The sequence below is a fragment of the Balaenoptera borealis genome, assembly GCF_965194805.1.
Source record: "Balaenoptera borealis genome assembly, contig: HAP1_SCAFFOLD_2343, whole genome shotgun sequence".
NCBI lineage: Eukaryota > Metazoa > Chordata > Mammalia > Artiodactyla > Balaenopteridae > Balaenoptera > Balaenoptera borealis.
In genome coordinates, this window is record NW_028121960.1 from 12,585 (window position 1) to 39,141 (window position 26,557).

A 26,557-nucleotide genomic window follows, 5' to 3' on the forward strand; every position below is an offset into this window, starting at 1 on the left:
AATGAGTCTTATTTTTAAAAACCTGAAATGTTTTACAGAGCCTAGCATTCTCATATAGGGTCCTTTCCATTCTCCCCACTTTCCCGAGAGGCCAAGAACACGTCACACCATGAACTAGGAGAGGGGGTAGAGCCCTTGCTGATGAAATACATCAACAAAGACAGAGTCTTAGCCTGCTTGCTCTCTGGACAGGATCTCGGACCACAAGGTCTTCAATCCTGGTATAAATGAAGGAAGTGAGGACAGTTCAACTGGCACTCTGATAACAAGAGTTCGGAAACACCTTCCAAAGAGACTATAGCAGTAGATGAGGGAAGGGAGTGCTACAGTGTGGCAGTACAGGGGGAATGATCGGCTACAGCAGTGAAAAGTGTGGTACCGATTGGTGTGCTCTCGGGGTTCTTGTACATGTAGCATAGATGACCTCTACAGTGGCCCTCGCACCTTCCCACCTGCATTAGGTGTTCTTTTTTTTTGTAATTTATGTTTATGTATTTATTTACTGTTTGAACTTATTTATTCTACGTATTTATTTTTTTGGCCGCACTGGGTCTCTCATTGCTGTGCACGGGCTTTCTCTAGTTGGCGGCTAGCGGGGGCTACTCTCGGTTGCGGTGTGCGGGCATCTCATCGCGGTGGCTTCTCTTGTTGCGGAGCATGGGCTGTAGGCACGTGGGCTTCGGTAGTTGAGGCTCACGGGCTCTAGAATGCAGGCTCCGTCGTTGTGGCACATGCGCTTAGTTGCTGCACGGCATGTGGGATCTTCGCAGACCAGGGCTCGAACCCGTGTCCCCTGCATTGGCAGGCGCCACCAGGGAAGCCCTAGGTGTTCTCATATAGAGTCTAAAAACAGAGAGCACTGAGAGAAGGTAGTGGTTATTAAAGGCTCAGGATCTAAATTCTACCTGTCTCTACACCCCTTCCCAGCTGTCGATTTGACCCCATTTTTGAATGCTGACCTCATTGTTCAACTTTTCTCTGCCGTCTGTATACTCACCTTGAAAACTTGTTTCTGTGATGCGTTGAGCAGACACAGGGTGGCAGACTGCAGAGGTGGAAGCTGGTGGTCGGATATTTGTGGGCTGAATCTCCTTCAGTCCCATTCCCATTTCTGGTTGCCCAGAGGCCCTACTTCCTGTGTGTGACGCCGAGCCGTAGGATTGCGGGCAGGAGCCAAGTTCTCCATACAGTAAAGACCCCAGTGTGCCTTGGTTATAGTAATATACCTGGCTTCCTTCCTGGCAGGGAAGTGACAGGCGGCTATGCCCCTGCTTTGTTCGTGGGCCTCCTGATCCAGCAGTTCCCTTGGCTCTGCCCCTGTCGTCAGCTGCCCCTAGGATAACTCTGAGCCCTAGCCACTTCTCTGGTAGATTTCCCTATTCCCCCACTACAGTCACACCTGAATAAGGCAACTCAGACCTTTCAGAGATGTGTCCTGAACCTCTTGTTTTCTGAAATACCTATCTGGTGGTTGTGAGACTTAAGGCCAGCGTCCCCGAGAGACTTTTTCTATTTCTCCTAGTAAACCTAGACTCATCTTCTGTCACCTTCAACTCTACTCCAATTGTGTTCTTTCAACCCAGACCTCTGACCCTGCTTTTTACTTCTGCCATTTCATCCTCGCTCCTGCTTCCTTTCCTAAATCCATACGTCTCTTTTGGCCTTCCTAGCCCTGGGCCAAGTTCCTTCCTCTTTGCTCAGTTTTTACCCCTTTCCTTCATTCTCCCATCCAACTTTCAGTCCTTCCTTTCTCACGCCCCAGTTAGCAGCATCTGAAAATTCGAAAGGTTTGTTACTCGTCTATTAATTGTATTCCATTTACTTACTCAGTTCTATACCTGTCTTACCTGTGTATGGAAGAACAGCTGGTAGCCAAGGTGGCACCAAGAATCCTAGCAGCTCTCACTTGACGTATCCGTAGTAGTCGGCAATTTCCATTTCGTTTTCCCTCTCGGTGAAAAATTGCAGCTTGCCCGAAGAGGTGTATCTGGCAGCATTCTCCCGTTGTTGTTGAGCCCGCCTCTTCATGGCCTCTCGCTCTGGCCTCTGCTCTTGTTCGATGGGCTTTGACATGACTGGCTCAGGCACGTTGGGTTCCCTCCATGGAACTCGTTGCTTGCTGAAGTCTTGGAGTAGAAATTGGGTTTGGAGCTTGGGTGGGGACTGGCGCTTATTCACAGCAGGGGGAACAGGCTCCCGCTGGAGAGGAGCGCCAGATGAAGTTTTGGAGGGTGCAGGCCTAGGAGCAGCAGACTGAGGGACACGAGGCTGGGTATGGTTGGGCCAAGCCGGTTGGGTTGGGTTGGTCACAGTTGGCTGAGCTGGTTTGGCGGGGCCTGGCAAAGAGGCAGGAGCTGGCTGGTGGGATGAATTGGCTGCAGCAGGTTGAGCTGAGTCAGTAGAACCAGGCTGGGCACGGTAAGCCCCAGCAGGCCGATGTGAGGCCAGAGACTGTGGCCTCCGAGGAGCGGGTCGAGCTTGAGGCTTGTCCCAGGCAGAAAAAGGCAGAGGTATCAACTTGACCTTCCCAGGAGGAGGCCGCTCATACTGGGCTGGAGACGGACACTCTGTTTCAGCACTGCTGTCTGGTTTCTGGGCTTGGACTTGCGTTTTCTCAGGACCCTTCCCCTCACGTGGGGTATGCCGCCATGGCTGGATAGCTGGGGGTGGCTGGGGGTCTTTGGGGTTGCTTGACTTTCCCAAGAGCCGACAGGAAGAGAGCCCAGTTTTCGTCTCATTCTTCTTCCCCAGCGCATGAAGAACCTTCACAGACTCCAGCATGCGCACGCCAAGGGAGGTTCGAGGCTTTTGAAAGCTCTGTTGGAGAAGCTCAGTTTGGTGTTCCTTTCGCTTCGTGTGGGGGATTGCTGGCTTCTCTTCTGCCTTGACTTTGTTCCCTGACTGCTTGTTCTCCTCAGCCTTGTTTCTCCCTCTGGTCCTTTTGGTCTTTTCCTGCCCGTGGCTCTTAGTTTTGCTGATCTTTCTGGATGCAGCTTTCTGAGGTTTGCCTTGAGAGTGCTTGGCCGTGTTCACAGGAGCCCTGTCACTGACTGCAGCGTGGCATATAACCACTTCTCCCCCTAACAGGCACTCTGGATTCTTTGGCTGGATTTTGGCCTTGGGAGCGCCACTGATAGGCTCAGAGGCTTTCTGTTTGTTCTTCCTGGGTTGATCAGAGGGAACCTTTATGACACTTGGCTTTTCCTGCACCGGATTCACCTTAATGGCTCTGGTGTCTTTAGCTTTGATCACGTTGGGACCTTGGGATTGATCAAGATCTTTCAAAGGATTAAAGAGCTGGGGAAGGTGAATATCCTCCGCCAGTGTAGTAATGTCTGCAAGACCACTGCTAGGTTCAATCCCATTTTCAAGTGTCCCTAGGTCCTGACGACTCCGGCTGTTCTCTCCCAGATCAGCATTTTCAGAACCAGGCTGCTCCTCTTGGCTGAGGGGATCGGTGCAGGCCAGCGGCTGGTGAATATCAGGGATTCCTAAAGGGAGTAGTGGAGGATCTTGGTTCTCTGTTGGGATCTGGTAGGCATCCAGAGGCTTTGAAAGCTTGGTTTTGATATCATCCACGTGCTTACTCTCTATTTGTCCCTGGCTTGGAGCTGGAGGCAGGGCCAGGAGACGCCTGGCACTCTGGACTGGAGCTGTCACTGAAATGTCCCCAAGTTCAGATGGTGGGTTACTCTCAAGTATGTGGCTGTTTCTGCTACTGCAGGACTTGGGGAGTTCTTGACTTTGTGTCACACAAAACGTCTGGCTTGGAGGTTGCAATCCCAGGGAATTTTTCATCACCAGGGGGGAGGTCTCCATCCCTACAAAGGGATCAAGGGAGAAGTCAGTCCCTGGTAAGTGAGATGCTCCCCCTAAACACCAACACAGCAGTCGTGTACCTTTCAAGGGGTTCAGGGGCAAGATGGGCAAGGCATTTCTACTAACTCTTCTTAAGGATCACGGACGGTGCCCTATGCTACGAGGTAAGCGGTGACTGTTGTAATTCTTACTGGTGAGCCTTTCCTGTCGCTGATTCTCGGCTCGCTTTGTATTTCATAGGACTGTTATAAGTCCAATACAAAATGAGTCTTATTTTTAAAAACCTGAAATGTTTTACAAAGCCTAGCATTCTCATATAGGGTCCTTTCCATTCTCCCCACTTTCCCGAGAGGCCAAGAACACGTCACACCATGAACTAGGAGAGGGGGTAGAGCCCTTGCTGATGAAATACATCAACAAAGACAGAGTCTTAGCCTGCTTGCTCTCTGGACAGGATCTCGGACCACAAGGTCTTCAATCCTGGTATAAATGAAGGAAGTGAGGACAGTTCAACTGGCACTCTCATAACAAGAGTTCTGAAACACCTTCCGAAGAGACTATAGCAGTAGATGAGGGAAGGGAGTGCTACAGTGTGGCAGTACAGGGGGAATGATCGGCTACAGCAGTGAAAAGTGTGGTACCGATTGGTGTGCTCTCGGGGTTCTTGTACATGTAGCATAGATGACCTCTACAGTGGCCCTCCCACCTTCCCACCTGCATTAGGTGTTCTTTTTTTTGTAATTTATGTTTATGTATTTATTTACTGTTTGAACTTATTTATTCTACGTATTTATTTTTTTGGCTGCACTGGGTCTCTCATTGCTGTGCACGGGCTTTCTCTAGTTGGCGGCTAGCGGGGGCTACTCTTGGTTGCGGTGTGCGGGCTTCTCATCGCGGTGGCTTCTCTTGTTGCGGAGCATGGGCTGTAGGCACGTGGGCTTCGGTAGTTGAGGCTCACGGGCTCTAGAATGCAGGCTCCGTCGTTGTGGCACATGCGCTTAGTTGCTGCACGGCATGTGGGATCTTCGCAGACCAGGGCTCGAACCCGTGTCCCCCGCATTGCATTGGCAGGCGGATTCTTAACCACGGCGCCACCAGGGAAGCCCTAGGTGTTCTCATATAGAGTCTAAAAACAGAGGGCACTGAGCGAAGGTAGTGGTTATTAAAGGCTCAGGATCTAAATTCTACCTGCCTCTACACCCCTTCCCAGCTGTCGATTTGACCCCATTTTTGAATGCCGACCTCATTCTTCAACTTTCTCTGGCGTTTGTTATACTCACCTTGAAAACTTGTTTCTGTGATGCGTTGAGCAGACACAGGGTGGCAGACTGCAGAGGTGGAAGCTGGTGGTCGGATATTTGTGGGCTGAATCTCCTTCAGTCCCATTCCCATTTCTGGTTGCCCAGAGGCCCGACTTCCTGTGTATGACGCCGAGCCGTAGGATTGCGGGCAGGAGCCAAGTTCTCCATACAGTAAAGACCCCAGTGTGCCTTGGTTACAGTAATATACCTGGCTTCCTTCCTGGCAGGGAAGTGACAGGCGGCTCTGCCCCTGATTTGGAATCTGAGATGGTGTTCCCTGAGCAAGGCTGGCAGAAAGCGATGGATGTAGAGGGACCATGTTCTTGGCGTCTGAAGTTTTATCATCCTGGGCTGCCAGAAACATGGAGGAGGCAGCTGTGTGGCGGTCAGTGAGTGCCAGAGTAAAGTCTCCGAGTGAAGAAGAATTCTTTTCAGTGCTTGCTGTGATGTCCCACTCAAGAACACCTGGATAGGAAGCAGCTGAAGTGGAGATCTGGCTGTGGTCAGTAACTCCAGATAACATAGTCGTGCTAGAATGTTGGTAAAGGTAGGCACTACCCATGAGTGTCTGGAAAGGGGTACCAGTAGCCGATGCCGAACTGACGGCAGGGGCAGAGACTCTGGAGAAGTTGCAGACACTTCGTGTTAGGGAAGTTGCATTGCTCACCACAGGAGGAGAATGCTGCAGAGAATTTAGAGTTCCAAGTAGAGATGGATGTTGGAAATTTTCTGTAAGAACAAGAGGGTCATGAAAAACTCAGGGAGGTTGAGAAATTCTCACTACGTTTGAGGAACGGCATCATCTGAAGGTTCTTGCTATCAGGACACCTCTACTATCACTACTTCCTGAGAAGCCCAAAATCAGACAGTTGATGATGGCTGTAAGGACTGAGCAGTTTTCCACTCTTCTCTATTAACTGCCTGTGCTCCCATCTTGGGCACAGACGGGCAGAAGAGCCAAGTGGTGTGGTTCAGAGATTGTTCTCTAGGCTGGAAGCAACCTTCTCCCTGCCCTGTCTTTCCCTTCGGCCTGCACTCGTATTGACTTCTATGCTATTTCCTAGACTGGAAGCATTTTAGAACTAGGAGGCCCTTAGAGAACTTCGATGTTCTCAGTCTCATTTCGTGAGTAAGGAAACTGAGGCTCAGAGAGGTCGGGTTGACTTGTTCAAGTTCTCTCATTATGTTAGTATCATTACCAGGTTTCAGAACCTAAGTATCCTGACTTCCTTGCCAGGACTCCACTCTGAGCATGATACTGCCAGAAAGCAGGAGAAATAGAACTTATAATATAGGCATTTTTTTTGTCCATTAGAAAACAGTACGGCTATTACCATTGTCGTCTTCAGTGTCTCCCTTTGCTTGTGCAGTTCCCACGCTATTACCTAGAGGTGACGTACAGCTCAGTCCAACTGGTGAATTGAAAGAGTCATTTTTGCCCTCTTCAAGCCTGGTTTCTCATCCTACCTCAAAATGATTACCCGAAAGTGGATTTCTTAAGTGCTTTTGGAAAGGGAAAAGTTATCTGATTACTTCAGATTACTCACCTATAAAGTGGTTATAACACCACCACCAATAATAATAGCAGTAATAATTAATAGATGAATAAGCTGATCTGTTGCGTATGATTTATATGGAGGAAGATACAATAAGTTCTAGAAAGTCAAAGAAAAATCATGACAAGCATATTACGTTAACGAAAAAGAAATCCATAGATATTAATGAAAACTGGGGTATGTGGCAAGTATCAAAGCCTAATGAATTTACTGACAAATGGCATTCTGTACCATCCATGCAATATTATGAAAGTGAATTTTGCCCACTCTATTTTAGTGAATACTATTAACCAGAAAACACGATGGAGGTGATAGAGGTGAATGAATTCCTAGCCAATGCATACAGACAGAGAAGGTATGTCAGTAAAAAATGCATAACAAGCAACAGAATGCAATAAATGTGCATGTATAGGTAGCCACAACACATATAGACAAGTATTTCAATGAAAACCGGTACGAAGCAGACAGCAAAATAATAAGTGTAAAAGAGTTTCATTATTGTGCTCCTTCATATTTTTACCCAGCAAGTAAGAGGTATTAAGCCTAGGAGAAATATATATTTCAATGAATATAGCTTATATAATAAGCAGAAAGGAAGCTTAAAATGTATCAGGAAGGTTTTTGGATTTATCCTAGAACTTAGATTAGAATCATCTTCAGCATCCAGGAAGATGGCATCCCAAAACCTCAAAAAACCATCATGCCTAGAATCCAATTAAAAAAGATTTTCAAATGTAAGAAAATCCACAGGACTCCACAATATGGTTTTCGATAAACGTGGATGTTTGTTTGTTTTGTTTCTTTGGCCGCGCCGCGTGGCCCTGGCCGTGAAAGCACCGAGTCCTAAGCACTGGACCGCCAGGGAATTCCCTAAGTGGGGGGAATTAGAGATGTGGGGCTTGACTTTTTCTTCTTCTTCTTCGGTAGCTAAGATCTACAAGCGAACGATGGCTGTTGATCAATGTGCTCTCTGTGTTAGGAAGGAAATAACTGTAAAAATGAAAAGCAGCCTTGCCTTAGAACCTACATATCACACCAAGGAAAATAGTCCTTCTGATTCAATTTAGAAGATATCACTTAAAATGTTGAATTGGTGAAATGTCTACCTAGTTTAAAAATTAGAAAGAATAAAACACTGAAAAGCAGCCCCCTAGATAACCACTGTGGTTGCTTGTTTATAGGAGGCATCATTTCTAAAACGTATTTCTAAAATGTTTATATTCAAAACTGTCAAGTGGCCAACTGTATTCAGAGAGGCAATAAAAGAAAGAAAACGGAGTATGACTTTTCTGATAAGCTGCCTTTCCTGGTGATCCCCTGTTCTGGCCTTACTTTCCTTCTTAGTCTGTTAATGTAAGGGTTTGCTACCATCAACTTGGTTTTGCCCTGCTCTGAGCAGGTTTCCCTCTGTGCTGTTTCTGCTTTAATTGAAAATCTTTGGTTCCCATCAGCATTCCATTGCAAACTCCGTTTTTCTTGAGAGCTCCTCTATGCTTTCCCTCTTCATTCTTACATTTTCTCCCATCTCTTGGTGCCTGTTGGCCTGTGCTAATGAAAACCGTCCTAAACTTCCTTACGCTCGACTCTGTGCCTCCCTGTAGAGCCCAGTACTCTCCATCCTCTCTCCCTATTCTCTCTTTTCAACTAGTCGAAATCCTAGTGGAGGGAGACCATTAGAGATGAAACATCTTGGTATATATTGCTAGTTTTCTATGTCCCCTGGCTTTTCTATGTTTCTGTTGAAACACTCTTGAGAAGTGTCTGATTTCGTTTTCTACATGGGTACCCTTTAAGGCTCAATACTGGAAAAGAAGGGGATCAGAGTGATCAACCCAACGTGGTATCCTAACGTAACAGTTAAGGAAAGCAACAGGCTTTGTGAGACAGCCAGTGATTTGTCCAAAGTCACACAGATAGTAAACGTCAAAGTCAAAAGTGAAATTAGGTCTCCAGACGTGTAGTTCAATACTTTCCCTCATTATTCCATGCTATTTTGAATCTCCTACTCAATTTAGGGGCAAAAGAAATCGAACGCAAAACTTTCCAAAGTTTCTTTTCTTACCTGACATGGTCAGAGAAGAGGAAGCATCCACTGCAGGTACAAGGGATGAGGAGACAACACTAGAGGATGTCTGAGTGGCTGCAGCTGAACGGCGCACGTGTCCAGTACAGAGGTCACTGGTTACTGGTCCAAACAGCTCCACGGAAACCCCAAGACTCTACCAAGTGGTAGTAGGTTTGGTAGGAGAGTGATGTCACAAAGCAGGCAGTTGAAAGGTATGAGAGAGCCAATAGGGAGGTCCGATCCCCAACAGGAAGGCGGGCTTGGGTGAAGAGAGTGTAGGAGAGCTAAAACAACACCTGAGTTTCTGAGCTCTGGGGAGGAAATCCTAGAAGACAGATTTACCTCCCCCAGGCTCTTCCATTAGGGAAATCATTGCCACATTTCTTACAGACGTTCATTAATACACTGAACTAAGAGTTACTTATATTCTACAGAGTATTCTATTTTATGTATCATATACTTAGAGCTATATAGATCTTCTTTAATTAATAATCCTTAGGAAGGAAAGAGCCATCTAGTTTGAACTATTACAGTTGTTCTGAAATCATATGTGTCTAATGAGTGAACTGATAGCAGCTTTTAAGGAGCCAAAGTAGGGATTAAGAAGCTCTTTTTGTAACTTGGTTCAAGAGTAGGGTGAAGTTTGTTGAGTGTACCTTGTGGAGAATGTTGTGGTCCAAGGCTCTTCTCTTTTAGTTTCTTCTCCTTGACTCCTACCTTCCTTGGGCTGGGCTAGGCTGGGGGCCAGGTTGGACTTGCGACTTAACGTTTCTCTTCCGCTTTCTCTTTTTTTTTTTTCTTCCATTATGGGCATTGCTTCGAGGACAAGCCTTGATCTTGCATTGGACGTTACTTCCTGTCAACTTCCAGCAGCAGGAGTCTTCTTTTCAGTGCTTGATGCTTCACGAAATAGACTCTGCCCGTTGGCAGCAAATACCAGAGAGCTAGGAGACAGAGCTGGTTGCAGACCTTTCCTCTTCCAGCCTTTGGTTGCAATTGTTTGGCCCATAATTTGCTAGCTCTAGTTCCTTGGGCCACACAGGTATCCTGCCATCTCCAGCTCTTGTTATATGTGAGAGACATTCTGAACACTGTCCCTTTTTCTTTGCACAGAAGTATATACAGTGTGGCAGTTACTGTAATCTCCTCCGCCTTGCAAACAGCCACTCTAGAATCTTGGACCTCTAGGACTCTCTGTCTTGCATGCTTGGGGGCAAGGCCAAGCAAAATGAAGAGGAGAATAATTAGAGAAAGAGGAGGACGTTGGTGGAGAATTGGGAGCAGGTAAGGTGAAAGGGCACAGGAGAAAAGAGATGCATGTAGACTTTTTGGTTTCTGTGGGAAACAGGTTGACACACTTGGGCCTCATTTGGTATTAACAGAACAGAGAGTTAAAGATCTAAGTAGCTAGATAGTGTGCAGCAACTGCCATGAAGTCTGTACACTGAAGAGAACAGTCTCACATCTAGTTTTCATTTTGTTTTATGTCATAGTACCTTATTTATAGCATTCACTGGTGTGTTTGTAGAATACAGATGTTTTCAAATGCTCTGGTTTTGTCTACATGGTTATCTCCTTGTCCTGTTTGTAAGGAATCCAACATTGTAAGACATATTGCATGTTTTTCTCTTGACGATTGTTGACCTTGAAGCGTCATGAACTAACTTGAGCTGTTGGATTCTGTGGAGAAACGTTCAAAAGGGTCTGTGAAAAAGGCACTGTGGTGAGTCGCATTATGCACCCGAGCGTAAGGAGCAGATATCTGCCACCAGCCCAGCTTGGCCTGGATTGCCTCTGTTTTAGTTCCCCTGGTTAGTGCTTTTCTCCCTAACCACTCTTGTGACTGTGATAATGTGAGTAAGGGCGGAGTTGCTAATGATCTATGTGTGAGGTAAGCTGGTTTGAGGGAGGAAATCTATGGACCTAGTCATTTTCCTTGGTGGTAAGCTTTCAGGGGTGCAGAGATTGATCTTCCTGGGGCCTTTTCTGGTCCCAGGAAGATATCGCATAGATGGGACCTCCCAAGACACACATTGAATCTTTAGGCCTGTTTTTCCTATTATGAGGTACGAGTTTCTTCACTGATGGGGATGATGCTTATCTGAGAAGAAATTGTGAAAGGTGGTGTAGTGTAGAGGTGTGGCTTAAGCTTTTAAGTTTTCCTCCAGGTTTTTCCCCTAAGCTTCCTACTTCGGACGGCCTACTTACATGATACTAGTAGGTGATGTCCGGCTAACAACTTCCTAAATACCTGCAAGCCAGATCAGTGTCTCTTTTCTCTGTATTCCCATGGAAATCAAGGGTCCCGCCGAATTTTCCATCGAAACAGTTGATTTGTGTTGTCTCTAGGAATTCTAAAGGGCGTACCGTTGCTTCCTAACCGGTGTCATTTGGGAGATCCACCTCTGTACGTTCAAATGATTAATTTTGAGACTTTGCTCATGTGTGCAGTAAACCCTTGAATTCCCTAAGACCTTCCTTTCTTCCATCTCCTACCCCATTAAGCCCGCTTCAGTTCATCTCCTGAATTTCTTTGGAATCTGTCAGCTCGTCCTCAACATCCTAATACTGAACTTGCCTGTCTGTTGCGATTAGGTCCTAACTAGCGTCCATATATCTTGTTTCCTTTCAATCCATTCTTCACACAAGAGACCTTCAAAGCAAGTTGGAACGTTGCTCATAAGCATCGCTCACAAACATTGTTTTGAGAATAGAAAACACACTGTTGGCCTTTAAGACTCTGCGTGGTCTAGAATCCTCTCTGCTTCTCTAGTCCCATCTTGTGCCACTTTTGCCCTCACTTTCTATGCTTCAGATACACTGAATTAACCTTAGTTCTCACTCATCTGACAGAAGTCAGTTCAGATACTATTTTTCACTGTGATTCCTAGCATTAAGGAATTTGATTATCAGGTTTTGTATGAGGACTAAAACTAAACTGGGAAGTGGAAGAATTGAGTTTCAACTGTTTCAGTCAACACGCATGAATTAATGATACCTAAGTATTGAACACCGGGCTAGGTTTCATCAGGGATACAGAAGTTCTGGCCATCTCTGGTTTTGGATATCCCTTATTTGTTGAGACCTTTGCGTTGTTTGGTTGCCTTTTGTCTGTTTTCCAGATGGGAAAACAGGAACAAGGGAAGTATAGGTTATTACTAGGTGGGGTTGAGCAAGTGGAGCAGCAAACTGCAAAGCAGAAAGAAGAGGGACGTACTATAGAGGGATATGATTTCCATCCTCAAGGCGCCTGCATCCTGTGCAGGGAGACAGCCTAACATAAAATGAGCCTAACAACAAATATATTGACGTCTTACTAAAAATCTCCAGTTCATAGAACCGAGGGGTTTGTACCTTCTCCTTTAAAAGTGATAGTCCTGGGACTTCCCCGGTGGTCCCGTGGTGAAGACTCTGCGCTTCCAATGCAGCAGGCGTGGGTTCAATCCCTGGTTGGGGAGCTAAGATCCCACATGCTGCGCAGCCAAAGAAATTTTTTTCAAAAGTTATACTCCTGTATTATTGGCTGTAGTGGTTTAGATTTTGTTTTACTGTTAAGAAGATTTCAGTTTATTTACCGGTAACAAACAACACGTAATGTAAGAATAGTTTCCCAGAAACGATTTCCATCATTCTCTTCCTCCCTTTCTCCCGCAGACTGGTGTTTCACCTTGACAAGTTCTCTGTCATTCCATAGGAAAGCTGTCTGGCTTGGAGGTTGCAATCCCAGGGAATTTTTCATCAGCGGGGAAGTCTCCATCACTACAGAGGAATCAAGGGAGAAGTCAGTCCCTGGTAAGTGAGATGCTCCCCCTAAACACCAACACAGCAGTCGTGTACCTTTCAAGGGGTTCAGGGGCAAGATGGGCAAGGCATTTCTACTAACTCTTCTTAAGGATCATGGACAGTGCCCTATGCTACGAGGTAAGCGGTGACTGCTGTAATTCTTACTGGTGATCCTTTCCTGTCACTGATTCTCGGCTTTCTTTGTATTTCATAGGACTGTTGTAAGTCCAATACAAAATGAGTCTTATTTTTAAAAACCTGAAATGTTTTACAGAGCCTAGCATTCTCATATAGGGTCCTTTCCATTCTCCCCACTTTCCCGAGAGGCTAAGAACACTTCACACCATGAAGTAGGAGAGGGGGTAGAGTCCTTTTTGATGAAATACATCAACAAAGACAGAGTCTTAGCCTGCTTGCTCTCTGGACAGGATCTCGGACCACAAGGTCTTCAATCCTGGTATAAATGAAGGAAGTGAGGACAGTTCAACTGGCACTCTCATAACAAGAGTTCTGAAACACCTTCCAAAGAGACTATAGCAGTAGATGAGGGAAGGGAGTGCTACAGTGTGGTAGTACAGGGGGAATGATCGGCTACAGCAGTGAAAAGTGTGGTACCGATTGGTGTGCTCTCGGGGTTCTTGTACATGTAGCATAGATGACCTCTACAGTGGCCCTCCCACCTTCCCACCTGCATTAGGTGTTCTTTTTTTTGTAATTTATGTTTATGTATTTATTTATTGTTTGAACTTACTTATTCTACGTATTTATTTTTTTGGCTGCACTGCGTCTCTCATTGCTGTGCACGGGCTTTCTCTAGTTGGCGGCTAGCGGGGTCTGCTCTTGGTTGTGGTGTGCGGGCTTCTCCTCGCGGTGGCGTCTCTTGTTGCGGAGCATGCGCTCTAGGCGCGTGGGCTTCGGTAGTTGCGGCTCACGGGCTCTAGGATGCAGGGTCAGTCGTTGTGGCACATGGGCTTAGTTGTTCCACGGCATGTGGGATCTTCCCAGACCAGGGCTCGAACCCGTGTCCCCCGCATTGCATTGGCAGGCGGATTCTTAACCACGGCGCCACCAGGGAAGCCCTAGGTGTTCTTACATAGAGTCTAAAAACAGAGAGCACTGAGAGAAGGTAGTGGTTATTAAAGGCTCAGGATCTAAATTCTACCTGTCTCTACACCCCTTCCCAGCTGTCGATTTGACCCCATTTTTGAATGCCGACCTCATTCTTCAACTTTCTCTGCCGTTTGTGTACTCACCTTGAAAACTTGTTTCTGTGATGCGTTGAGCAGACACAGGGTGGCAGATTGCAGAGGTGGAAGCTGGTGGTCGGATATTTGTGGGCTGAATCTCCTTCAGTCCCATTCCCATTTCTGGTTGCACAGAGGCCCTACTTCCTGTGTATGACACAGAGCCATAGGATTGCGGGCAGGAGCCAAGTTCTCCATACAGTAAAGACCCCAGTGTGCCTTGGTTATAGTAATATACCTGGCTTCCTTCCTGGTAGGTAAGTGACAGGCGGCTCTGCCCCTGATTTGGAATCTGAGATGGTGTTCCCTGAGCAAGGCTGGCAGAAAGCGATGGATGTAGAGGGACCATGTTATTGGCGTCTGAAGTTTTATCATACTGGGCTGCCAGAAACATGGAGGAAGCAGCTGTATGCCGGTCAGTGAGTGCCAGAGTAAAGTCTCCGAGTGAAGAAGAATTCTTTTCAGTGCTTGCTGTGATGTCCCACTCAAGAACACCTGGATAGGAAGCAGCTGAAGTGGAGATCTGGCTGTGGTCCGTAACTCCAGGTAACATAGTCGTGCTAGAATGTTGGTAAAGGTAGGCACTACCCATGAGTGTCTGGAAAGGGGTACCAGTAGCCGATGCCGAACTGACGGCAGGGGCAGAGACTCTGGAGAAGTTGCAGACACTTCGTGTTAGGGAAGTTGCATTGCTCACCACAGGAGGAGAATGCTGCAGAGAATTTAGAGTTCCAAGTAGAGATGGATGTTGGAAATTTTCTGTAAGAACAAGAGGGTCATGAAAAACTCAGGGAGGTTGAGAAATTCTCACTACGTTTGAGGAACGGCATCATCTGAAGGTTCTTGCTATCAGGACACCTCTACTATCACTACTTCCTGAGAAGCCCAAAATCAGACAGTTGATGATGGCTGTAAGGACTGAGCAGTTTTCCACTCTTCTCTATTAACTGCCTGTGCTCCCATCTTGGGCACAGACGGGCAGAAGAGCCAAGTGGTGTGGTTCAGAGATTGTTCTCTAGGCTGGAAGCAACCTTCTCCCTGCCCTGTCTTTCCCTTCGGCCTGCACTCGTATTGACTTCTATGCTATTTCCTAGACTGGAAGCATTTTAGAACTAGGAGGCCCTTAGAGAACTTCGATGTTCTCAGTCTCATTTCGTGAGTAAGGAAACTGAGGCTCAGAGAGGTCGGGTTGACTTGTTCAAGTTCTCTCATTATGTTAGTATCATTACCAGGTTTCAGAACCTAAGTATCCTGACTTCCTTGCCAGGACTCCACTCTGAGCATGATACTGCCAGAAAGCAGGAGAAATAGAACTTATAATATAGGCATTTTTTTTGTCCATTAGAAAACAGTACGGCTATTACCATTGTCGTCTTCAGTGTCTCCCTTTGCTTGTGCAGTTCCCACGCTATTACCTAGAGGTGACGTACAGCTCAGTCCAACTGGTGAATTGAAAGAGTCATTTTTGCCCTCTTCAAGCCTGGTTTCTCATCCTACCTCAAAATGATTACCCGAAAGTGGATTTCTTAAGTGCTTTTGGAAAGGGAAAAGTTATCTGATTACTTCAGATTACTCACCTATAAAGTGGTTATAACACCACCACCAATAATAATAGCAGTAATAATTAATAGATGAATAAGCTGATCTGTTGCGTATGATTTATATGGAGGAAGATACAATAAGTTCTAGAAAGTCAAAGAAAAATCATGACAAGCATATTACGTTAACGAAAAAGAAATCCATAGATATTAATGAAAACTGGGGTATGTGGCAAGTATCAAAGCCTAATGAATTTACTGACAAATGGCATTCTGTACCATCCATGCAATATTATGAAAGTGAATTTTGCCCACTCTATTTTAGTGAATACTATTAACCAGAAAACACGATGGAGGTGATAGAGGTGAATGAATTCCTAGCCAATGCATACAGACAGAGAAGGTATGTCAGTAAAAAATGCATAACAAGCAACAGAATGCAATAAATGTGCATGTATAGGTAGCCACAACACATATAGACAAGTATTTCAATGAAAACCGGTACGAAGCAGACAGCAAAATAATAAGTGTAAAAGAGTTTCATTATTGTGCTCCTTCATATTTTTACCCAGCAAGTAAGAGGTATTAAGCCTAGGAGAAATATATATTTCAATGAATATAGCTTATATAATAAGCAGAAAGGAAGCTTAAAATGTATCAGGAAGGTTTTTGGATTTATCCTAGAACTTAGATTAGAATCATCTTCAGCATCCAGGAAGATGGCATCCCAAAACCTCAAAAAACCATCATGCCTAGAATCCAATTAAAAAAGATTTTCAAATGTAAGAAAATCCACAGGACTCCACAATATGGTTTTCGATAAACGTGGATGTTTGTTTGTTTTGTTTCTTTGGCCGCGCCGCGTGGCCCTGGCCGTGAAAGCACCGAGTCCTAAGCACTGGACCGCCAGGGAATTCCCTAAGTGGGGGGAATTAGAGATGTGGGGCTTGACTTTTTCTTCTTCTTCTTCGGTAGCTAAGATCTACAAGCGAACGATGGCTGTTGATCAATGTGCTCTCTGTGTTAGGAAGGAAATAACTGTAAAAATGAAAAGCAGCCTTGCCTTAGAACCTACATATCACACCAAGGAAAATAGTCCTTCTGATTCAATTTAGAAGATATCACTTAAAATGTTGAATTGGTGAAATGTCTACCTAGTTTAAAAATTAGAAAGAATAAAACACTGAAAAGCAGCCCCCTAGATAACCACTGTGGTTGCTTGTTTATAGGAGGCATCATTTCTAAAACGTATTTCTAAAATGTTTATATTCAAAACTGTCAAGTGGCCAACTGTATTCAGAGAGGCAATAAAAGAAAGAAAACGGAGTATGACTTTTCTGATAAGCTGCCTTTCCTGGTGATCCCCTGTTCTGGCCTTACTTTCCTTCTTAGTCTGTTAATGTAAGGGTTTGCTACCATCAACTTGGTTTTGCCCTGCTCTGAGCAGGTTTCCCTCTGTGCTGTTTCTGCTTTAATTGAAAATCTTTGGTTCCCATCAGCATTCCATTGCAAACTCCGTTTTTCTTGAGAGCTCCTCTATGCTTTCCCTCTTCATTCTTACATTTTCTCCCATCTCTTGGTGCCTGTTGGCCTGTGCTAATGAAAACCGTCCTAAACTTCCTTACGCTCGACTCTGTGCCTCCCTGTAGAGCCCAGTACTCTCCATCCTCTCTCCCTATTCTCTCTTTTCAACTAGTCGAAATCCTAGTGGAGGGAGACCATTAGAGATGAAACATCTTGGTATATATTGCTAGTTTTCTATGTCCCCTGGCTTTTCTATGTTTCTGTTGAAACACTCTTGAGAAGTGTCTGATTTCGTTTTCTACATGGGTACCCTTTAAGGCTCAATACTGGAAAAGAAGGGGATCAGAGTGATCAACCCAACGTGGTATCCTAACGTAACAGTTAAGGAAAGCAACAGGCTTTGTGAGACAGCCAGTGATTTGTCCAAAGTCACACAGATAGTAAACGTCAAAGTCAAAAGTGAAATTAGGTCTCCAGACGTGTAGTTCAATACTTTCCCTCATTATTCCATGCTATTTTGAATCTCCTACTCAATTTAGGGGCAAAAGAAATCGAACGCAAAACTTTCCAAAGTTTCTTTTCTTACCTGACATGGTCAGAGAAGAGGAAGCATCCACTGCAGGTACAAGGGATGAGGAGACAACACTAGAGGATGTCTGAGTGGCTGCAGCTGAACGGCGCACGTGTCCAGTACAGAGGTCACTGGTTACTGGTCCAAACAGCTCCACGGAAACCCCAAGACTCTACCAAGTGGTAGTAGGTTTGGTAGGAGAGTGATGTCACAAAGCAGGCAGTTGAAAGGTATGAGAGAGCCAATAGGGAGGTCCGATCCCCAACAGGAAGGCGGGCTTGGGTGAAGAGAGTGTAGGAGAGCTAAAACAACACCTGAGTTTCTGAGCTCTGGGGAGGAAATCCTAGAAGACAGATTTACCTCCCCCAGGCTCTTCCATTAGGGAAATCATTGCCACATTTCTTACAGACGTTCATTAATACACTGAACTAAGAGTTACTTATATTCTACAGAGTATTCTATTTTATGTATCATATACTTAGAGCTATATAGATCTTCTTTAATTAATAATCCTTAGGAAGGAAAGAGCCATCTAGTTTGAACTATTACAGTTGTTCTGAAATCATATGTGTCTAATGAGTGAACTGATAGCAGCTTTTAAGGAGCCAAAGTAGGGATTAAGAAGCTCTTTTTGTAACTTGGTTCAAGAGTAGGGTGAAGTTTGTTGAGTGTACCTTGTGGAGAATGTTGTGGTCCAAGGCTCTTCTCTTTTAGTTTCTTCTCCTTGACTCCTACCTTCCTTGGGCTGGGCTAGGCTGGGGGCCAGGTTGGACTTGCGACTTAACGTTTCTCTTCCGCTTTCTCTTTTTTTTTTTTCTTCCATTATGGGCATTGCTTCGAGGACAAGCCTTGATCTTGCATTGGACGTTACTTCCTGTCAACTTCCAGCAGCAGGAGTCTTCTTTTCAGTGCTTGATGCTTCACGAAATAGACTCTGCCCGTTGGCAGCAAATACCAGAGAGCTAGGAGACAGAGCTGGTTGCAGACCTTTCCTCTTCCAGCCTTTGGTTGCAATTGTTTGGCCCATAATTTGCTAGCTCTAGTTCCTTGGGCCACACAGGTATCCTGCCATCTCCAGCTCTTGTTATATGTGAGAGACATTCTGAACACTGTCCCTTTTTCTTTGCACAGAAGTATATACAGTGTGGCAGTTACTGTAATCTCCTCCGCCTTGCAAACAGCCACTCTAGAATCTTGGACCTCTAGGACTCTCTGTCTTGCATGCTTGGGGGCAAGGCCAAGCAAAATGAAGAGGAGAATAATTAGAGAAAGAGGAGGACGTTGGTGGAGAATTGGGAGCAGGTAAGGTGAAAGGGCACAGGAGAAAAGAGATGCATGTAGACTTTTTGGTTTCTGTGGGAAACAGGTTGACACACTTGGGCCTCATTTGGTATTAACAGAACAGAGAGTTAAAGATCTAAGTAGCTAGATAGTGTGCAGCAACTGCCATGAAGTCTGTACACTGAAGAGAACAGTCTCACATCTAGTTTTCATTTTGTTTTATGTCATAGTACCTTATTTATAGCATTCACTGGTGTGTTTGTAGAATACAGATGTTTTCAAATGCTCTGGTTTTGTCTACATGGTTATCTCCTTGTCCTGTTTGTAAGGAATCCAACATTGTAAGACATATTGCATGTTTTTCTCTTGACGATTGTTGACCTTGAAGCGTCATGAACTAACTTGAGCTGTTGGATTCTGTGGAGAAACGTTCAAAAGGGTCTGTGAAAAAGGCACTGTGGTGAGTCGCATTATGCACCCGAGCGTAAGGAGCAGATATCTGCCACCAGCCCAGCTTGGCCTGGATTGCCTCTGTTTTAGTTCCCCTGGTTAGTGCTTTTCTCCCTAACCACTCTTGTGACTGTGATAATGTGAGTAAGGGCGGAGTTGCTAATGATCTATGTGTGAGGTAAGCTGGTTTGAGGGAGGAAATCTATGGACCTAGTCATTTTCCTTGGTGGTAAGCTTTCAGGGGTGCAGAGATTGATCTTCCTGGGGCCTTTTCTGGTCCCAGGAAGATATCGCATAGATGGGACCTCCCAAGACACACATTGAATCTTTAGGCCTGTTTTTCCTATTATGAGGTACGAGTTTCTTCACTGATGGGGATGATGCTTATCTGAGAAGAAATTGTGAAAGGTGGTGTAGTGTAGAGGTGTGGCTTAAGCTTTTAAGTTTTCCTCCAGGTTTTTCCCCTAAGCTTCCTACTTCGGACGGCCTACTTACATGATACTAGTAGGTGATGTCCGGCTAACAACTTCCTAAATACCTGCAAGCCAGATCAGTGTCTCTTTTCTCTGTATTCCCATGGAAATCAAGGGTCCCGCCGAATTTTCCATCGAAACAGTTGATTTGTGTTGTCTCTAGGAATTCTAAAGGGCGTACCGTTGCTTCCTAACCGGTGTCATTTGGGAGATCCACCTCTGTACGTTCAAATGATTAATTTTGAGACTTTGCTCATGTGTGCAGTAAACCCTTGAATTCCCTAAGACCTTCCTTTCTTCCATCTCCTACCCCATTAAGCCCGCTTCAGTTCATCTCCTGAATTTCTTTGGAATCTGTCAGCTCGTCCTCAACATCCTAATACTGAACTTGCCTGTCTGTTGCGATTAGGTCCTAACTAGCGTCCATATATCTTGTTTCCTTTCAATCCATTCTTCACACAAGAGACCTTCAAAGCAAGTTGGAACGTTGCTCATAAGCATCGCTCACAAACATTGTTTTGAGAATAGAAAACACACTGTTGGCCTTTAAGACTCTGCGTGGTCTAGAATCCTCTCTGCTTCTCTAGTCCCATCTTGTGCCACTTTTGCCCTCACTTTCTATGCTTCAGATACACTGAATTAACCTTAGTTCTCACTCATCTGACAGAAGTCAGTTCAGATACTATTTTTCACTGTGATTCCTAGCATTAAGGAATTTGATTATCAGGTTTTGTATGAGGACTAAAACTAAACTGGGAAGTGGAAGAATTGAGTTTCAACTGTTTCAGTCAACACGCATGAATTAATGATACCTAAGTATTGAACACCGGGCTAGGTTTCATCAGGGATACAGAAGTTCTGGCCATCTCTGGTTTTGGATATCCCTTATTTGTTGAGACCTTTGCGTTGTTTGGTTGCCTTTTGTCTGTTTTCCAGATGGGAAAACAGGAACAAGGGAAGTATAGGTTATTACTAGGTGGGGTTGAGCAAGTGGAGCAGCAAACTGCAAAGCAGAAAGAAGAGGGACGTACTATAGAGGGATATGATTTCCATCCTCAAGGCGCCTGCATCCTGTGCAGGGAGACAGCCTAACATAAAATGAGCCTAACAACAAATATATTGACGTCTTACTAAAAATCTCCAGTTCATAGAACCGAGGGGTTTGTACCTTCTCCTTTAAAAGTGATAGTCCTGGGACTTCCCCGGTGGTCCCGTGGTGAAGACTCTGCGCTTCCAATGCAGCAGGCGTGGGTTCAATCCCTGGTTGGGGAGCTAAGATCCCACATGCTGCGCAGCCAAAGAAATTTTTTTCAAAAGTTATACTCCTGTATTATTGGCTGTAGTGGTTTAGATTTTGTTTTACTGTTAAGAAGATTTCAGTTTATTTACCGGTAACAAACAACACGTAATGTAAGAATAGTTTCCCAGAAACGATTTCCATCATTCTCTTCCTCCCTTTCTCCCGCAGACTGGTGTTTCACCTTGACAAGTTCTCTGTCATTCCATAGGAAAGCTGTCTGGCTTGGAGGTTGCAATCCCAGGGAATTTTTCATCAGCGGGGAAGTCTCCATCACTACAGAGGAATCAAGGGAGAAGTCAGTCCCTGGTAAGTGAGATGCTCCCCCTAAACACCAACACAGCAGTCGTGTACCTTTCAAGGGGTTCAGGGGCAAGATGGGCAAGGCATTTCTACTAACTCTTCTTAAGGATCATGGACAGTGCCCTATGCTACGAGGTAAGCGGTGACTGCTGTAATTCTTACTGGTGATCCTTTCCTGTCACTGATTCTCGGCTTTCTTTGTATTTCATAGGACTGTTGTAAGTCCAATACAAAATGAGTCTTATTTTTAAAAACCTGAAATGTTTTACAGAGCCTAGCATTCTCATATAGGGTCCTTTCCATTCTCCCCACTTTCCCGAGAGGCTAAGAACACTTCACACCATGAAGTAGGAGAGGGGGTAGAGTCCTTTTTGATGAAATACATCAACAAAGACAGAGTCTTAGCCTGCTTGCTCTCTGGACAGGATCTCGGACCACAAGGTCTTCAATCCTGGTATAAATGAAGGAAGTGAGGACAGTTCAACTGGCACTCTCATAACAAGAGTTCTGAAACACCTTCCAAAGAGACTATAGCAGTAGATGAGGGAAGGGAGTGCTACAGTGTGGTAGTACAGGGGGAATGATCGGCTACAGCAGTGAAAAGTGTGGTACCGATTGGTGTGCTCTCGGGGTTCTTGTACATGTAGCATAGATGACCTCTACAGTGGCCCTCCCACCTTCCCACCTGCATTAGGTGTTCTTTTTTTTGTAATTTATGTTTATGTATTTATTTATTGTTTGAACTTACTTATTCTACGTATTTATTTTTTTGGCTGCACTGCGTCTCTCATTGCTGTGCACGGGCTTTCTCTAGTTGGCGGCTAGCGGGGTCTGCTCTTGGTTGTGGTGTGCGGGCTTCTCCTCGCGGTGGCGTCTCTTGTTGCGGAGCATGCGCTCTAGGCGCGTGGGCTTCGGTAGTTGCGGCTCACGGGCTCTAGGATGCAGGGTCAGTCGTTGTGGCACATGGGCTTAGTTGTTCCACGGCATGTGGGATCTTCCCAGACCAGGGCTCGAACCCGTGTCCCCCGCATTGCATTGGCAGGCGGATTCTTAACCACGGCGCCACCAGGGAAGCCCTAGGTGTTCTTACATAGAGTCTAAAAACAGAGAGCACTGAGAGAAGGTAGTGGTTATTAAAGGCTCAGGATCTAAATTCTACCTGTCTCTACACCCCTTCCCAGCTGTCGATTTGACCCCATTTTTGAATGCCGACCTCATTCTTCAACTTTCTCTGCCGTTTGTGTACTCACCTTGAAAACTTGTTTCTGTGATGCGTTGAGCAGACACAGGGTGGCAGATTGCAGAGGTGGAAGCTGGTGGTCGGATATTTGTGGGCTGAATCTCCTTCAGTCCCATTCCCATTTCTGGTTGCACAGAGGCCCTACTTCCTGTGTATGACACAGAGCCATAGGATTGCGGGCAGGAGCCAAGTTCTCCATACAGTAAAGACCCCAGTGTGCCTTGGTTATAGTAATATACCTGGCTTCCTTCCTGGTAGGTAAGTGACAGGCGGCTCTGCCCCTGATTTGGAATCTGAGATGGTGTTCCCTGAGCAAGGCTGGCAGAAAGCGATGGATGTAGAGGGACCATGTTATTGGCGTCTGAAGTTTTATCATACTGGGCTGCCAGAAACATGGAGGAAGCAGCTGTATGCCGGTCAGTGAGTGCCAGAGTAAAGTCTCCGAGTGAAGAAGAATTCTTTTCAGTGCTTGCTGTGATGTCCCACTCAAGAACACCTGGATAGGAAGCAGCTGAAGTGGAGATCTGGCTGTGGTCCGTAACTCCAGGTAACATAGTCGTGCTAGAATGTTGGTAAAGGTAGGCACTACCCATGAGTGTCTGGAAAGGGGTACCAGTAGCCGATGCCGAACTGACGGCAGGGGCAGAGACTCTGGAGAAGTTGCAGACACTTCGTGTTAGGGAAGTTGCATTGCTCACCACAGGAGGAGAATGCTGCAGAGAATTTAGAGTTCCAAGTAGAGATGGATGTTGGAAATTTTCTGTAAGAACAAGAGGGTCATGAAAAACTCAGGGAGGTTGAGAAATTCTCACTACGTTTGAGGAACGGCATCATCTGAAGGTTCTTGCTATCAGGACACCTCTACTATCACTACTTCCTGAGAAGCCCAAAATCAGACAGTTGATGATGGCTGTAAGGACTGAGCAGTTTTCCACTCTTCTCTATTAACTGCCTGTGCTCCCATCTTGGGCACAGACGGGCAGAAGAGCCAAGTGGTGTGGTTCAGAGATTGTTCTCTAGGCTGGAAGCAACCTTCTCCCTGCCCTGTCTTTCCCTTCGGCCTGCACTCGTATTGACTTCTATGCTATTTCCTAGACTGGAAGCATTTTAGAACTAGGAGGCCCTTAGAGAACTTCGATGTTCTCAGTCTCATTTCGTGAGTAAGGAAACTGAGGCTCAGAGAGGTCGGGTTGACTTGTTCAAGTTCTCTCATTATGTTAGTATCATTACCAGGTTTCAGAACCTAAGTATCCTGACTTCCTTGCCAGGACTCCACTCTGAGCATGATACTGCCAGAAAGCAGGAGAAATAGAACTTATAATATAGGCATTTTTTTTGTCCATTAGAAAACAGTACGGCTATTACCATTGTCGTCTTCAGTGTCTCCCTTTGCTTGTGCAGTTCCCACGCTATTACCTAGAGGTGACGTACAGCTCAGTCCAACTGGTGAATTGAAAGAGTCATTTTTGCCCTCTTCAAGCCTGGTTTCTCATCCTACCTCAAAATGATTACCCGAAAGTGGATTTCTTAAGTGCTTTTGGAAAGGGAAAAGTTATCTGATTACTTCAGATTACTCACCTATAAAGTGGTTATAACACCACCACCAATAATAATAGCAGTAATAATTAATAGATGAATAAGCTGATCTGTTGCGTATGATTTATATGGAGGAAGATACAATAAGTTCTAGAAAGTCAAAGAAAAATCATGACAAGCATATTACGTTAACGAAAAAGAAATCCATAGATATTAATGAAAACTGGGGTATGTGGCAAGTATCAAAGCCTAATGAATTTACTGACAAATGGCATTCTGTACCATCCATGCAATATTATGAAAGTGAATTTTGCCCACTCTATTTTAGTGAATACTATTAACCAGAAAACACGATGGAGGTGATAGAGGTGAATGAATTCCTAGCCAATGCATACAGACAGAGAAGGTATGTCAGTAAAAAATGCATAACAAGCAACAGAATGCAATAAATGTGCATGTATAGGTAGCCACAACACATATAGACAAGTATTTCAATGAAAACCGGTACGAAGCAGACAGCAAAATAATAAGTGTAAAAGAGTTTCATTATTGTGCTCCTTCATATTTTTACCCAGCAAGTAAGAGGTATTAAGCCTAGGAGAAATATATATTTCAATGAATATAGCTTATATAATAAGCAGAAAGGAAGCTTAAAATGTATCAGGAAGGTTTTTGGATTTATCCTAGAACTTAGATTAGAATCATCTTCAGCATCCAGGAAGATGGCATCCCAAAACCTCAAAAAACCATCATGCCTAGAATCCAATTAAAAAAGATTTTCAAATGTAAGAAAATCCACAGGACTCCACAATATGGTTTTCGATAAACGTGGATGTTTGTTTGTTTTGTTTCTTTGGCCGCGCCGCGTGGCCCTGGCCGTGAAAGCACCGAGTCCTAAGCACTGGACCGCCAGGGAATTCCCTAAGTGGGGGGAATTAGAGATGTGGGGCTTGACTTTTTCTTCTTCTTCTTCGGTAGCTAAGATCTACAAGCGAACGATGGCTGTTGATCAATGTGCTCTCTGTGTTAGGAAGGAAATAACTGTAAAAATGAAAAGCAGCCTTGCCTTAGAACCTACATATCACACCAAGGAAAATAGTCCTTCTGATTCAATTTAGAAGATATCACTTAAAATGTTGAATTGGTGAAATGTCTACCTAGTTTAAAAATTAGAAAGAATAAAACACTGAAAAGCAGCCCCCTAGATAACCACTGTGGTTGCTTGTTTATAGGAGGCATCATTTCTAAAACGTATTTCTAAAATGTTTATATTCAAAACTGTCAAGTGGCCAACTGTATTCAGAGAGGCAATAAAAGAAAGAAAACGGAGTATGACTTTTCTGATAAGCTGCCTTTCCCGGTGATCCCCTGTTCTGGCCTTACTTTCCTTCTTAGTCTGTTAATGTAAGGGTTTGCTACCATCAACTTGGTTTTGCCCTGCTCTGAGCAGGTTTCCCTCTGTGCTGTTTCTGCTTTAATTGAAAATCTTTGGTTCCCATCAGCATTCCATTGCAAACTCCGTTTTTCTTGAGAGCTCCTCTATGCTTTCCCTCTTCATTCTTACATTTTCTCCCATCTCTTGGTGCCTGTTGGCCTGTGCTAATGAAAACCATCCTAAACTTCCTTACGCTCGACTCTGTGCCTCCCTGTAGAGCCCAGTACTCTCCATCCTCTCTCCCTATTCTCTCTTTTCAACTAGTCGAAATCCTAGTGGAGGGAGACCATTAGAGATGAAACATCTTGGTATATATTGCTAGTTTTCTATGTCCCCTGGCTTTTCTATGTTTCTGTTGAAACACTCTTGAGAAGTGTCTGATTTCGTTTTCTACATGGGTACCCTTTAAGGCTCAATACTGGAAAAGAAGGGGATCAGAGTGATCAACCCAATGTGGTATCCTAACGTAACAGTTAAGGAAAGCAACAGGCTTTGTGAGACAGCCAGTGATTTGTCCAAAGTCACACAGATAGTAAACGTCAAAGTCAAAAGTGAAATTAGGTCTCCAGACTTGTAGTTCAATACTTTCCCTCATTATTCCATGCTATTTTGAATCTCCTACTCAATTTAGGGGCAAAAGAAATCGAACGCAAAACTTTCCAAAGTTTCTTTTCTTACCTGACATGGTCAGAGAAGAGGAAGCATCCACTGCAGGTACAAGGGATGAGGAGACAACACTAGAGGATGTCTGAGTGGCTGCAGCTGAACGGCGCACGTGTCCAGTACAGAGGTCACTGGTTACTGGTCCAAACAGCTCCACGGAAACCCCAAGGCTCTACCAAGTGGTAGTAGGTTTGGTAGGAGAGTGATGTCACAAAGCAGGCAGTTGAAAGGTATGAGAGAGCCAATAGGGAGGTCCGATCCCCAACAGGAAGGCGGGCTTGGGTGAAGAGAGTGTAGGAGAGCTAAAACAACACCTGAGTTTCTGAGCTCTGGGGAGGAAATCCTAGAAGACAGATTTACCTCCCCCAGGCTCTTCCATTAGGGAAATCATTGCCACATTTCTTACAGACGTTCATTAATACACTGAACTAAGAGTTACTTATATTCTACAGAGTATTCTATTTTATGTATCATATAC

At 44.9% G+C, this 26,557-nt stretch overlaps 1 pseudogene across 1 annotated transcript; it reads right to left on the reverse strand.

Moving 5' to 3' along the window:
• Nucleotides 1–1,902: 1,902 nt before the first annotated feature.
• On the reverse strand, nucleotides 1,903–26,178 carry LOC309622379 (uncharacterized protein C2orf78 pseudogene; annotated as a pseudogene). Its single transcript has 3 exons — nucleotides 26,095–26,178; nucleotides 22,456–23,205; nucleotides 1,903–3,821 (listed from the first exon to the last, which is right to left on the reverse strand). The product of its transcript is annotated as an uncharacterized protein C2orf78 pseudogene (transcript).
• Between the last annotated feature and the right edge of the window lie 379 nt (nucleotides 26,179–26,557).